Source organism: Heteronotia binoei, chromosome 2, assembly GCF_032191835.1.
Source record: "Heteronotia binoei isolate CCM8104 ecotype False Entrance Well chromosome 2, APGP_CSIRO_Hbin_v1, whole genome shotgun sequence".
NCBI classification, from domain to species: domain Eukaryota; kingdom Metazoa; phylum Chordata; class Lepidosauria; order Squamata; family Gekkonidae; genus Heteronotia; species Heteronotia binoei.
Window position 1 is genome coordinate 194,895,934 of NC_083224.1, and position 15,907 is coordinate 194,911,840.

The 15,907-nt window shown below is 49.9% G+C and overlaps 1 non-coding gene across 1 annotated transcript; it reads left to right on the plus strand.

Annotated features, from left to right (window-relative positions):
- Nucleotides 1-1,365: 1,365 nt before the first annotated feature.
- TRNAP-CGG (transfer RNA proline (anticodon CGG)) lies at nt 1,366-1,442 on the plus strand. Its single transcript has one exon. It is a non-coding gene; the product is annotated as a tRNA-Pro (tRNA).
- The last annotated feature ends 14,465 nt before the right edge of the window (nt 1,443-15,907 follow it).

The window sequence follows — 15,907 nt, forward strand, 5'->3', positions numbered from 1 at the left end:
CTTAGTGGATCTTAAAGGTGCGCTTGTCTCCTGCTTTGTTGTACAGCAAAGCCAAAGGAGGCTTAAAATTAGGCACGACAGAATTGAAGCGGACTTGGTCCGAGTTCAGCCTTTGGTTCACCAAACTGGTGTCCCCTCTGACCAGTTGGGTTGAACAACACAGATTGCTGGTGAAAAAAGTCTTAAAGACGGCTTAGATCCAAATTCGATGATATTCGTAGAACACATCAAAAGAGCATGTTGTGCTTCTCATATATTACACACATTTTTCGTATCGTTGCATTTAGAACAGAAACCCTCGTCAAAGGTCTTAAAGCAACAGTCCCTTGCACTTGCAATTAGCATATTCTGCAGTCATCGCTCACGATTTAAATATCCAGCGGGAAATCCAGCTGCCAACTTTTCTTTTCTGATGGGTGATGTTGTCAGGTACCACTTATAGACTAAAGTAGCTGTAATACTATGATGTTTGACAGAGCTGTGTAAAGCCGTAGTAAGGACTGTAAGAACATATGAACATATGAAGCTGCCTTATACTGAACCAGACCCTTGGTCCATCAAAGTCAGTATTGTCTTCTCAGACTGACAGCGGCTCTCCAGGGTCCCAAGCTGAGGTTTTCCACACCTATTTGCCTGGACCCTTTTTTGGAGATGCCAGGGATTGAACCTGGGGCCTTCTGCTTCCCAAGCAGATGCTCTACCACTGAGCCATCGTCCCATCCCCAAGAAGCACTGGTTCCAATCGTAGTTGCAGCCAAGAAGAAGAGAAGAATTAGAGAAACATGAAGTCAGCCTAGGATTCATATCGCCGCCTATTTTGTGAAAGAAACACAGCTACCTTTACAGTCTGTGGCCTGTTTTACAGGTGACCTGTTTTTTTGAGGTAGAGGCACCAAATTTTCAGCATAGCATCTAGTGCCTCTCCTCAAAACACCCCCCAAGTTTCAAAAAGATTGGACTGGTCCAATTCTATGTGCCCCGAAAGAAGGCACCCTTATCCTTCATTATATCCAAATGGAAGGAAGGCATTTAAAAGGTGTGCAGTCCCTTTAAATGTGATGGCCAGGACTCCCTTTGGAGTTCAATCATTCTCATCCACCTCCTGGATCCACCCCCAAGCCCTGAGATATTTCTTCAGTCAGACCTGGCAACTCTAGGCATTAAGGTGGTGCCTCCTGACACTTTTTCTAGTGCCCTCCGAGTAGTTTTAGAAATTGGTGAGGCCTGGTGGGGTGTTTGGCCAACCAGGGTCACTGGAAATTGGATTGACCATGCAGAGTTTTTCAAAGTCGCTTATGCAATAGCTGCCATCATAGCACAACCATCTTCACTGTGTTACTGGGCAAATCCTGGTAAGCAGATCTGGGGAGGGACGGTGGCTCAGTGGTAGAGCATCTGCTTCGGAAGCAGAAGGTCCCAGGTTCAATCCCCGGCATCTCCCACTAAAAAGGGCCCAGGCAGTAGGTGATGGAGATGGAGGGACAGTGGCTCAGTGGTAGAGCATCTGCTTGGGAAGCAGAAGGTCCCAGGTTCAATCCCCGGCATCTCCAACTAAAAAGGGCCCAGGCAGTAGGTGATGGAGATGGAGGGACGGTGGCTCAGTGGTAGAGCATCTGCTTGGTAAGCAGAAGGTCCCAGGTTCAATCCCCGGCATCTCCCACTAAAAAGGGCCCGGGCAGTAGGTGATAGAGATGGAGGGACAGTGGCTCAGTGGTAGAGCATCTGCTTGGGAAGCAGAAGGTCCCAGGTTCAATCCCCGGCATCTCCAACTAAAAAGGGCCCAGGCAGTAGGTGATGGAGATGGAGGGACGGTGGCTCAGTGGTACAGCATCTGCTTGATAAGCAGAAGGTCCCAAGTTCAATTCCTGGCATTTCCCACTAGGAAGGGTCATCAGGGGTATGTGGCCTAATATGCAAAGGAGCTCCTGCTAGAATTCCACCCCTGCTTGTAGTTAAGACAATCCACAATTGACCATGATGTTCATTGGACTTTGGCATGTCCCCCTCTCTCTCTGACTAACCCACCCTACAGGGGAAAAGAGAGAAAGCAAGAAAGGGAGAACAATTTAGTTTGTGCTGAGCAAAAAAAAAACTCAGATAGAAGCAGGAGGAGGATTCAAAACCATCCCTCTTTTTAAAATCTTGCCAACTATAAATTTCTCTTGCTGGGCTATTCTGTCTTCTGTATTTGCATACTACTGCTGGTTTTATTGGTTTCTGAGAAGTCTTTTAAATCCCAATTTTGCTATCAGTTGAGTAGTGCAAAGAAAACATCTAAAAATTTAGCTATCGTTTGCAATGTTTTTTTTAAAAAAAAAAATTAAAAGAAGAGGATATTGCCAACAAAACAATTTGAGGACGATGCACGGGAGAAAAATCTGTATTTCCCACCATTGCTCCTCCTTGGCTTATTTTAAACTTTGCTGCAGTTTTATTCTGCATTCTGTACCTTCGGCAGCAGCCTGTGAAATAAATGGAATTTATTTTTCTCCCCTAAGGTAAAAGCAATGCCCCAGATTCACTCACCAATCCCCGAAATGACTCTAGAGGTCTTCTGTTTCGCTGCCGAGCAAATCTGACTGTCCCCGTTTCTGTCCTCCTCTGCTATTTAACAGCTGGGGGGGGGGGACTTTTCAGTTTAGCCCCCTGCTTCCCAAAACCCTTCAACCTGCCCATCCCACATCCAACAGAAACTTTAGCCGGATTAGCTAACTTCTCCTTTCCCTCCAAAGGGAATTGAGAGGGTTTAAGCCACTGCTCATGTCTGCAGGGGGTGTGGGGAGGGTGCAGGGGGTCCAATTTCTCTTCATTCAGAGTGCGGATTAAAGTTTTAGTGAGGGCAGAAGAATGCTGACAACTGAAAGGATGTGTTATCCCCCTGCCCCTTTAGTGCTTCAACGCTAACCTCCCCCTCTTGGCCATCTTTTCTTTAAAGACAGAGACAGTTCGGAGCAGAGCCCAAGGGAGAAATGGAAGCATCGACCTGGCTGAGGAAATCTGCTATTGAAATGATAGCAGGAAAGGCCCTATGGGGATTCCAGTGTCAAACCCCCCACCCCACCCCATCAAGAACTAGAACTGACAATAGTCAAAATGCAAAAGTGACAGAAAGAACAGCAGGAGCCTAAAAGGAAGAAATAGAAAGAGCAGTGATCTTTTTTAAAAAATAAAAAAGAAGAAAAACCAAAATGTCACCCGTTTTGTTTTTTTTAGTGGACATTAGAATGGACAATCAAACCAGCCATCCAGAAGACCAGGAAAGGAAAGGAAAGGTCCCCTGTGCAAGCACCAAGCATTTCTGACTCTGGGGTGACGTTGCTTTCACGGCAGACATTTTTAGGGGGTTGGTTTGCCATTGCCTTCCCCAGTCCTCTACACTTTGCCCCCAGCAAGCTGGGGACTCATTTGACCAACCTCAGAAGAATAGAAGGCTGAGTCAACCTCAAGCCGGCTACCTGAAAGCCCAGCTTCCGCCGGGGATCGAACTCAGTCCGTGAGCAGAGCTTAGGACTGCAGTACTGCAGCTTTAACACTCTGCGCCATGGGGCTCTTTAAGAAGACCAGAAAGACACACAAAAGAATGGCGTGTTCATACTACATTAAATAATGCGCTTTATATCCGGATTTTTGCTATTCTTGCCCTCAGGACAATTAGTGCTGGCAGGGCTCTTTTTGTAGCAGGCGCTCCTTTGCATATTAGGCCACACACCCCTGATGTAGCCAATCCTCCAAGAACTTACAGGGCTTTTCGTACAGGGACTACTGGAAGCTCCAGGAGGACTGGCTAGATCAGGTGGGTGTGGCCTAATAGGCAAAGGAGCTCCTGCTACAGAAAAAGCCCTGAACACTGGGACAGCAGCGGTGGGAAGGACGAGCGAGCCGCTGAAAAAGCGGCTGTGCTGCTACCTCCTCCCCACTTCCTTCGCACTCTAGGAAGGAAGTGGGGAGGAGGCAGCGACATGCCCCCTCATCCAGCGACTTCCTTGCTGTTGTCCCAGCACTGATGGATTACTGGGGAAGTCGCTTTGTGCGTGCTCAGAAACACTACTGTTTGCTGCCAAATGTCACCATATCTGTTTCTTTCAGGGAGGGGCGCAGAAAACTTTTGAGTAGCCTTCAGGGCCTCACTAGCACCGCCTCTGGCTTTCAAGGGTTCAGTAAACACCAAAGTACATAACGACAAAAGGTTGCCTGCTGTGTCTCTGCACAATAAGAACATAAGAGAAGCCATGTTGGATCAGGCCAGTGGCCCCTCCACTCCAACACTCTGAGTCACATAAGAACATAAGAGAAGTCCTGTTGGATCAGGCCAATGGCCCATCCAGTCCAACACTCTGTGTCACATAAGAACATAAGAGAAGCCATGTTGGATCAGGCCAGTGGCCCCTCCAGTCCAACACTCTGTGTCACATAAGAACATAAGAGAAGCCATGTTGGATCAGGCCAGTGGCCCATCCAGTCCAACACTCTGTGTCCCATAAGAAGCCCTGTTGGATCAGGCCAATGGCCCATCCAGTCCAACACTCTGTGTCACATAAGAGAAGCCCTGTTGGATCAGGCCAGTGGCCCATCCAGTCCAACACTCTGTGTCACATAAGAACATAAGAGAAGCCATGTTGGATCAGGCCAGTGGCCCCTCCACTCCAACACTCTGAGTCACATAAGAACATAAAAGAAGCCCTGTTGGATCAGGCCAGTGGCCCATCCAGTCCAACACTCTGTGTCATATAAGAACAGAAGAGAAGCCATGTTGGATCAGGCCAGTGGCCCCTCCACTCCAACACTCTGAGTCACATAAGAGAAGTCCTGTTGGATCAGGCCAATGGCCCATCCAGTCCAACACTCTGTGTCACATAAGAAGATAAGAGAAGCCATGTTGGATCAGGCCAGTGGCCCATCTAGTCCAACACTCTGTGTCACATAAGAACAGAAGAGGAGCCATGTTGGATCAGGCCAGTGGCCCCTCCAGTCCAACACTCTGTGTCACATAAGAACATAAGAGAAGCCATGTTGGATCAGGCCAGTGGCCCCTCCACTCCAACACTCTGAGTCACATAAGAACATAAAAGAAGCCATGTTGGATCAGGCCAGTGGCCCCTCCAGTCCAACACTCTGTGTCACATAAGAACATAAGAGAAACCATGTTGGATCAGGCCATTGGCCCATCCAGTCCAACACTCTGTGTCCCATAAGAACAGAAGAGGAGCCGTGTTAGATCAGGCCAGTGGCCCATCCAGTCCAACACTCTGTGTCACATAAGAGAAGCCATGTTGGATCAGGCCAATGGCCCCTCCACTCCAACACTCTGTGTCACATAAGAACATAAGAATAGCCCTGTTGGATCAGGCCAGTGGCCCCTCCAGCCCAACATTCTGTGTCACATAAGAACATAAGAGAAGCCCTGTTGGATCAGGCCAATGGCCCCTCCAGCCCAACACTGTGTGTCACATAAGAACGTAAGAGAAGCCATGTTGGATCAGGCCAATGGCTCTTCCACTCCAACACTCTGTGTCACATAAGAACATAAGAGAAGCCCTGTTGGATCAAGCCAATGGCCCCTCCACTCCAACACTCTGTGTCACATAAGAACATAAGAGAAGCCATGTTGGATCAGGCCAGTGGCCCATCCAGTCCAACACTCTGTGTCCCATAAGAACATAAGAGAAGCCCTGTTGGATCAGGCCAATGGCCCATCCAGTCCAACACTCTGTGTCACATAAGAGAAGCCATGTTGGATCAGGCCAGTGGTCCCTCCAGTCCAACACTCTGTGTCACATAAGAACATATGAGAAGCCATGTTGGATCAGGCCAGTGGTCCCTCCAGTCCAACACTCTGTGTCACATAAGAACATATGAGAAGCCATGTTGGATCAGGCCAGTGGCCCCTCCAGTCCAACACTCTGTGTCACATAAGAACGTAAGAGAAGCCATGTTGGATCAGGCCAATGGCCCCTCCACTCCAACACTCTGTGTCACATAAGAACATAAGAGAAGCCATGTTGGATCAGGCCAATGGCCCATCCAGTCCATCCACTCTGTGTCACATAAGAACAGAAGAGAAGCCATGTTGGATCAGGCCTTGGCCCATCCAGTCCAACACTCTGTGTCACACAGTGGCCAAAACCCAGGTGCCATCAGGAGGTCCACCAGTGGGGCCAGGACACTAGAAGCCCTCCCACTGTTGCCCCTCCCAAGCACCAAGAATGCAGAGCATCACTGCCCCAGACAGAAGCTAACATAAGAGAAGCCATGTTAGATCAGGCCAATGGCCCATCCAGTGCAACACTCTGTGTCACACAGTGTCCAATATATGTGTGTGTGTATACACACACACACAGTGGGTAATAGCTACTGATGGACCTCTGCTCCATATTTGTATCCCATCCCCTCTTAAAGCTGGCTGTGCTTGTAGCCGCTACCACCTCCTGTGGCAGTGAAGTCCACGTGTTGATCACGCTGTTCTGGCCTCAGCTTACCCTCCACAAGTGGGAGGTGCTTCCATTATGTGAACAGACCATCCGAGTGCTCCGACAGCAGAGTGGCCTGCCTGCAGAGGAGGTCCCTTGTCATCTCTCCGTGTGAGTTTACTGCTCTGAAGGCACACCTGGAGATATGCATTGATATATGGGTGGGTCGCATTGTAAAGTGGCCATTCTTAGTACAGTCAGGGTTTGGGGGTGTTGGAAAAGACTTTTGAGAGTTTCTTGGACTGCAGGAAGATCCAACCAGTCAGTCCTAAGGGAAATCAACCCTGACTGTTTCCTGGAAGGTCAAATGCTGAAGCTGAAGCTCAAATCCTTTGGCCACCCAATGAGAAGGGAGCACTCCCTGGAGAAGACTCTTGGGAGTCCCTTGGACTGCAAGAAGATCCAACCAGTCAGTCCTAAGGGAAATCAACCCAGACTGTTCCCTGGAAGGTCAAATGCTGAAGCTGAAGCTCAAATACTTTGGCCACCCCATGAGAAGGGAGCACTCCCTGGAGAAGACCCTGATGCTGGGAAAGACAGAAGGCAAAAGAAGAAGGGGACGGCAAGAGATGAGATGGCTGGACAGCATTACTGATATAACAAACAAGAATTTGAGCAGACTTTGGAGGATGGTGGAAGACAGGAGAGCCTGGTGTGACTTGATCCAGGGGGTCGCAGAGAGTTGGAGTTGACTGTGCGACTGAACAATGACAAAAATGCTTTAACTTCAAAAACAGGTGTGCCAAAGTTTTGACGCTCGCAAGACAGAGGCCTGGGGTGGGATAAGACAGAAGGAAACATAACTGCTCATCTGGGGTAAGTAAGAACAGATGCGTTTGAGGCACTTTCCGATCAATGGCAGAATGCTCTGTGTCATTCGGGTGTCACACTTGTTAAGGAGCTTACTTCGGTCTTCTAAACGGCCCCCGATTCTTGATCAATACCCTGCCTCCTCATGTCCCCTCCTTTCCCATTCCTTCCCCCTCCCCCATCCCTTGCTGACCGAAGGGGCCCTTCCCGTTCTCCTCGCCTGTCGAAAGGTCAGGACAAAATGAGCTATAGGCCTTTCAAAAGGCAAGATCGATCCAGCCTGGTCACCCCTGACCCACAGCTCTATGGAAAGGGGTAAGCTGCACAGACGCCCCGTGAATGCTGCACGGCAGGGGCTCTCCGCCCCATGCTGGGATGGCACTCCTCCGGAGATGGGGTAGCAAAGACCGCCAAGCTATAGATTACCCTCCCCCTTTCCTCTTCGTCCCTTGGAATTGACCACGGCACTGCCAAGGTAAAAACCTCTTGGCCTGGTCTGTGATTGGGATAGGGTTGCCAATCCCCAGGTGGATCCCCCGGTTTGGAGGCCCTCCCCCCACTCCAGGGTCATCAGAAAGTGGGGGAGGGAGGGCACTCCATTATTCCCTATGGAGACCGATTCTCATAAGGTATAATGGAGAATTGATCTGCAGATATCTTGGGCTCGGGGGGGGGGGCTGTTTTTTGAGGTAGATGCACCAAATCTTCAGCATAGCATTCGGTGCCTCTCCTCAAAACACCCTCCAAGTTTCAAAAAGATTGGACCAGGGGGTCCACTTCTATGAGCCCCCAAAGTGGATGCCATGCTAAAGAGTCACTGATTTGTTTGTCCTACGAATGAACGTCGGACAAGTTTTCGTATGCAATTTGGATAGCATTTACACCGCACAGTCCAACGTATACCATTGATACATATGATCTACTGATGTGCCAGTGATGCCGATGAAATGTGTTCATTTTGCAGGGAAAAGATCAGTGACAACAGAAAATGGCACGAAAACCAGAGGATTGCAGAAAGAAAGGACAATCACAATTGCAGTGAGATGGAATCAACAGGGGTTTGTTTTTCTTTTTCAACACAAGAAAGTTCTGTCCAAATCCTAAATATTATCTAGGGGTGAACAAATGGTTTGGGGGTCTTTAGCTTTCAGACATTGGCTTTGCTGATTTATTTGTCCTATGAATTAGTGTCGGACAAGTTTTCGTGTGCCGTTTGGATAGCCTGTACACCCCACAGTCCAACGTATGCCATTGACACACATGAAACTGATCTACTGATGTGACAGTGATGTCAACAACATGTGTTCATTCTGCAGGGAAAAGGTCAACGCGACAACAGCAAATTTGTGTAGTGGTGGTGATATTTTTGAAGTGTGTAATGTACCGAGAACCGAGACGGTTTGAAGGCAACATAGTTTATTCAGTAGCACATCACAAGAGAGGGAACACGTGGGCCGGGCCCCGCTTATATACAGTACTCGGAACATCCGACCAGGCCAATCCTGGTGGGTCAAACTTCCCGCCACAGATCTTGAGAGGCGGGGCGACTGGCGAGCTCCATCCGGGGACCCGGGGGTCGCCTTCAGTAGCAATCGCCATGCGGCCAGGTAACTTATGTTCAATACATAACAAAGTGATTCATTTTAACGTTGTTCTAATGTCACAAGCCGCCCTGAGCCTGCTTGCGGGATAGGGCGGGGTATAAATCGGAAAATTAAATTAAATTAAAATGTCACGCAAACCAGAGGATCGCAGAAAGAAAGGAAAATCACAATCGCAATGAGGTGGAATCAATAGGGAGGGGAAATTGGAAACTCTCCCTAGCAGCAGACGGGTGAATCTTCAGCACTGTTGAACTTCCACACTCTAGGGTTGAAGAGCTGGTGATTTCGCTATACAGAACACAAGGAATAAGACACCATCCTCACAGATTCTGGACCAGCTGCTCTTACAATAGCAACCTCTCATTCTGAGGCATCATTCCGTTTTCTCCTGCCTCTCAGAAGGCACAAATTGGTTCCGACACATCGGTCGATATCCCCGGTTGCCTGACGGCTCTGGGCCTTTGCTCCTGTTGGGGCTTAACTGGCTGGATTTTGCTAATAAAGAGCTTACACCAGGAAATTAACCAAAGAAAGTCCTTTAATGAAGCTCAGAACCTTGATCAATAACTCGAACAAAGAGAGGCTTGGGTGACGGACTGGAGATCAGCCACTAACTCCCAGAGAGTCACACCAGGGGATCCACACCCAGAAAGGGACACATGTTAACGCAACGGCCTCCCTGTGGCGAAGGTCAAATCAGCTCAGGATGACCTTTGACCCCGAGATGAAGACACGATGCCACCGTCCAGGGGCACAGAGAGGATGAGACTGTAGCCCCAATATCACTGCATTGGGAGAGAGTCAAACACTCTGCAGAACTGCTCCCCCGATTCCTCATTAGCAGCCATCAGAAGAAGAAATTGGATTTATACTCTGCCCTTCAATCTGAATTTCAGAGTCTCAGAGCGGCTTACAATCTCCTTTATCTTCTTCCTCCACAACAGTCACCTGTGAGGCGGGTGGGGCTGAGAGAGCTCTCCCAGAAGCTGCCCTTTCAAGGACAGAGGCTCAGAGCGGCCTACAATCTCCTTTCCCTTCCTCCCCCACAACAGACACCCTGTGAGGCGGGTGGGGCTGAGACAGCTCTCCCAGAAGCTGCCCTTTCAAGGACAGAGTCTCAGAGCACCCTACAATCTCCTTTCCCTTCCTCCCCCACAACAGACACCCTGTGAGGTGGGTGGGGCTGAGAGAGCTCTCCCAGATGCTGCCCTTTCAAGGACAGAGTCCCAGATTGGCCTACAATCTCCTTTCCCTTCCTCCCCCACAACAGACACCCTGTGAGGTGGGTGAGGCTGAGAGAGTTCTCTCAGAAGCTGCCATTTCAAAGAAAACTTCTGCAAGACCTATGGCTGACCCAGGGCCATTCTAGCAGCTGCAAGTGGAGGAGTGGGGAATCAAACCCGGTTCCCCCAGATAAGAGAGCTCTGGCTGACCCAAGGCCATTCCAGCAGCTGCAAGGAGAGGAGTGGGGAATCAAACCCGGTTCCCCCAGATAAGAGAGCTCTGGCTGACTCAAGGGCATTCCAGCAGCTGCAAGTGGAGAAGTTGTGAATCAAACCTGGTTCCCCCAGATAAGAGACCTATGGCTGACCCAAGGCCATTCCAGCAGCTGCAAGGGGAGGAGTGGGGAATCAAACCCGGTTCTCCCAGATAAGAGCCCGTGCACTTAACCACCACACCAAAATGGCTCTCTTTAAGGCATTATTTGTATACCAAGAATTTTATTGCATGATGCACAAGGATAAAGAATGATAAAAATATGGCTGTGGGGGGCAGCAGGCACGCTTCAACAATAGTCTAGAATAGGGTTGCCAAGTCCAATTCAAGAAATATCTGGGGACTTTTAGGGGTGGAGACAGGAGACATTAGGGGTGGAGCCAGGATCAAGGCTGTGACAAGCATAAATGAACTCCAAAGGGAGTTCTGGCCATCACATTTAAAGGGACTGCACACCTTTTTAAATGCCTTCCTTCCATAGGAACTCATGAAGGATAGGGGCACCTTCTTTGGGGGCTCATAGTATTGGACCCCCTGGTCCAATCTTTTTGAAACTTGGGGGGTATTTTGGGGAGAGGCGCTAGATGCTATACTGAAAATTTGGTGCCTTTACTCCAAAAAACAGCCCCCCCCCGAGCTCCAGATACCCGCGGATCAATTCTCCATGATTTTCTATGGGAATAAATCTCCATAGGGAATAACAGAGTTCCCAGCAGACATTTCCCTCCCCTCCCCCCGCTTTCTGACGACCCTGAAGCGGGGGGAGGGTCTCCAAACCGGGGAATCCCCTGCCCCCACCTAGGGATTGGCAACCCTAGTCTAGAATGATCTTCATGTGCATTTCACAGTACTGGCAACTGGAAAGCTACCACCCTTAGAGGTCACCCGCCACGTTTCTGAGCTGCTGCTCCAGGCCCACCTTCCAATCGGCACAGCCCAAGTAGGGATTCCCAGAGCGATGGGTCCCTCAGCTCACCAAAGTTCAGCCAGTCTCTTTGCTTCTGCTAAGTCCGTCTTTATTGGAATCTTCTTTTTATCATTGCGTATGGTAGGTTCAGAAAACGTTTTTAAATAGGTTGTGTCCAATCCGGTTTTAAGAGCTTCGGTGCCTGCTAGGTGTTGGCCCAGGTCCAGAGCAGAAAACGAGATGTACGTTAAGCAAAGAAACACACTGGGGAGTGTGTTTAACAGAATTTGACTAGGCAAGTGCCTTTAGACAAGCTAGGGTGGTGGGCGGGGTCCGGGGTGGAATTCTGGCAGGAGCTTCTTTGCATATTAGGCCACACACCCCAGATGTAGCCAATCCTTCAAGAGCTTACAAGGCTCTTTTTTGCAAGCTCTTGGAGGACTGGCTACATCAGGGGGTGTGGCCTCATATGCAAAGGAGCCCCTGCTAGAATCCCACCCCTGAGTGAGGTAAGGTTTCCAGTCCTACTTTGCAGCTGGTGGGGAGGGATCCGTGGGCCTTCCCAAGATTTTCTCTCCCGCACAATTTGCGATGACATCACCTGGAAGTGACATCATCATGTTGCTGACATTGGGGGTTACGCTCTAGTTTTTGGACAAAACTCTAGTTTCTATCCAATTTTACCGCAGAGTTTTGCCCCAAACCCTAGAACATCGCTGTGCAATGCTGGAAACGTGATGTCACTTCATTTTGGACCACTTCGGGGTGGGATTTTCCCCTGCTGGTCAGCTAGTCAGCAATGGGGAAGTGCCCCACAAAAGTGGGTATTCCTCCACTCCCAAAGGGGGGGTGTGGCAACCCTAAATGGGGGTGGCAGAGAGACCGAAGCCAAGATTGCGAGATGCAACTGCTGGCGAGAGTCAGGCCATTGGTTCCTCTAGTCTAGCTACAAGGCCCCCAACATTTTTGAGCCTGTGAGCACCTTTTGAATTCTCACACAGTGAGGTGAGTGCAGCCACAAAATGGCTGCCATTGTGGAGCCGGCCACAAAATGGCTGCTGTTGAACTTCTGCCATACAGTAAAGATCCTCGTGCTATGGTGGCAGTTGCTGCCAATGCAACATTTTTTTTTAAAAAAAAAACCTGCACTGCCAATCAAATCTCTAATGGCTAATCAGACAAGACAAAAGGCCCATCTAGCCTCACCCAGTTTCTAAAAACACTTGGCACTAGGAATGTGTTGGCAGGTACCATAGCAACCATGGGCACTATGTTGGGAACCCCCATGCAGCCTCCCAGAAATGCACTTTCCCCAGGCCTGTGGCACTCTCAAGCTGGAGTCCGACTTTCTGCCGCATACAGTGGCCAACCAGTTCCTCTGGAGGGCCAACAACAGGGCAGAGAGGCTGAGGCCTTCCCCTGAGAAGAACATCAGAAGAGCCCTGCTGGATCAGACCAGTGAGGGTCCATCTAGTCCAGCATCCAGTCTCACACAGTGGGCAACCAGTTCTTCTGGAGGGCCAACAACAGGGCAGAGAGGCCAAGGCCTTCCCCTGAGAAGAACATGAGACGAGCCCTGCTGGGTCAGACCAGTGAGGGTCCATCTAGTCCAGCCTCCTCTCTCACACAGTGGCCAACCAGTTCCTCTGGAGGGCCAACAACAGGGCAGAGAGGCCAAGGCCTTCCCCTGAGAAGAACATGAGAAGAGCCCTGCTGGGTCAGACCAGTGAGGGTCCATCTAGTCCAGCATCCTGTCTCACACAGTGGCCAGCCAGTTTCTCTGGAGGACCAACAACAGGGCAGAGAGGCTGAGGCCTACATAAGAACATCAGAAGAGCCCTGCTGGATCAGACCAGGGAGGGTCCATCTAGCCCAGCCGCCTGTCTCACACAGTGTCCAACCAGTTCCTCTGGAGGGCCAACAACAGGCCATAGAGGCTGAAGCCTTCATAAAAACGTAAGAGCCCTGCTAGATCACACCAGTGGTCCATGTAGTCCAGCATTTTGTCTGACAAAGCAGCCAGCCAGTTCCTCTGGAGGGTCAACAACAGGGCAGAGAGGCTGATGTCTTCATAAGAAAATGAGGAGAGCCCAGCTGGATCAGGCCAGTGGTTCATCTAGTCCAGCATCCCATCTCACACAGAAACCAGCCAGTTCCTCTGGATGGCCAACAACAGTGCACAGAGGCCGAGGCCTTCATAAAAACGTAAGAGCCCTGCTAGATCACACCAGTGGTCCATGTAGTCCAGCATTTTGTCTGACAAAGCAGCCAACCAGTTCCTCTGGAGGGCCAACCACAGGGCACAGAGGCTGAGGCCTTCTCCTGATGTTGCCTCCCGGCACTGGGATTCGGAAGTTGACTGCCTCTGAATGTGGAGCTTCCCCATAGCTAGTAGCCACTGATAAACCTCTCCTCCATGAATCTGTCTAATCCCGTTAAAACTTTTTTTTTTGTTCTTGTAATCTGCCTGTAGACCCCAGTGAGAAAGGTGGACTAATATCACCAAACTACCTTTTATTCATTACACTAAAATGTTAATGGGGCTCTCTCGATGGGAGCACATTCAACCGGTGCTAAAAGAGCTGCACTGGCTGCCTATTGTGTACCAAATTCACTTCAAAGCCCTATATGGCCGAGGACCTGCCTATCTAAGGGACCCCTTTCCCCATATATGCCCAAGAAGAGCACTGCGTTCAGGAAGTCAACATCTGTTATCCATCCCCGGACCAAGAGAGGCCAGACTAAACTCTACACGGGCCAGGGCCTTCTCTGTGGCAGCCCCGATGTTATGGAATGCTCTCCCAGAGGCCACGAGAGCCCCGCAGGACCTCTCCCAATTCCGCAGGGCCTGCAGAACTGAACTCTTTTGACAGGCCTACAACAACTAATGTGGGAGGAGGCTGCCACTATCTTGCTGAGTGATATCATCTGTAAGGCCGCTAATAGAGTAACAATGGAACACAGAACTGAGATATTGATAAACTGCCTATGCTATAAAATCTTTCTTATAGCACCAAATATTTAGTTTTTTTAATTGTTTGGTTTTTATTCTTAGAATCATAGAATCACCAAGTTGGAAGGGACCTCTAGGGTCATCTAGCCCAACCCCCTGCACAATGCAGGAAACTCACAAACACCTCCCCCTAAATGCACAGGATCCGCACTGCTGTCAGATGGCCATCTAGCCTCTGTCTAAAAACCTCCAAGGAAGGAGAGCCCACCACCTCCCAAGGAGGAAGCCTGTTCCATTGAGGAACAGCTCTAACGGTCAGGACGTTCTTCCTAACGTTGAGCCAGAAACTCTGTTGATTTAATTTCAACCCGTTGGTTCTGGTCCTACCTTCTGGGGCCACAGAAAACAATTCCACACCATCCTCTACAGGACAGCCCTTCAAGGACTTGAAGACGGTGATCCTATCACCTCTCAGCCGCCTCCTCTCCAGGCTAAACAGGCCCAGCCCCTTCAACCTTTCTTCATAGGACTTGGTCTCCAGACCCCCCACCATCTTCATCGCCCTCCTCTGGACCTGTTCTTTTATAATTGTAACGCAAATTGTTTTTTATTATTACTGTTAGCCGCACAGAGTCCGCTTGCGAAGTGGGTGGCATATAAATCTAAAGTAAATAAATCCAGCGAATCAAACGTGTGTTTTTTTTTAAACCTCTAAAAATCTTCCCTTTGGGCACTCTTTCACCCTCGAAATCTTGCCACCTACAGACAGCGGGGCTTAAAATGAGAGATCCCTCCCACTGACCCCTCCCCCCCCAATTCTGACGCAGAAAAACCAAATGGTGTCAAACGTGTAATATCTGGCCTGTACAGGACTCCAGTACATGCACCAAAAAGGGTTTCTGAGGTCCTTTTGCCTCTCCCAATCACGACGACTCGTCTGGGATTTTGTTTTTATTAGAAAGATTTACAAAATAGTGTTAAACAGGTGCACAGTCGCTATGTACAATGTCTACAGGGCTTCATTATCACTCCCGTCCAGTGTTGAACAGCCCGCAGGGTAGAGGGTGGGGAGGAGCTCTGGGTGGGACCGTAAAGGGGAAGCTGTAAAGGGGAAGGGGGAGGTTGGTGCCAAAAAGGGCTCGCTTGAGAAAAAAACCAGCCTTCAGGCACCGGGAGATAAGAGCGTCTCTCAGGTTGCGCAGCCCTGCACACTTCACCCTTGCGGCCAAGTTTCAAGGAGTGCGTCAGAAAAACGGTTATTCCTGCTGTGCGGGGAATCGGTGTCCTGAGGGAAGGCATGGCCAGGCCCTTCTCCGGCAGAGGAGCCGTGCCTGTCTCGCTGAGCAACCGTTCCCTGAACGCCCAAGGTGGCGCAAACTACCGGACACTTAAGACGGTACAAAAACAGACTCTGCAGATGCTGAGCGCGGGAACGGTAAACGAGGTCACCTGTGGGGCATTTTCCTTAGTCCGGCTCCCGCGCCGACAACGGAAGATGCCAATGCCAAGGATCCGTACTGCCCATCTGCGTCTGTGTCCGCGCACTGCTCTGGGTAAAATTCTACCCGCTATCTGGTTGAGATCCCCAGTAAAAAAGCAATACGAAAACAGCTAGTGCCCGTGGGACGTGGGTCAAGGGAGGGGAAGGAATCGCACCCCCAATGCACTC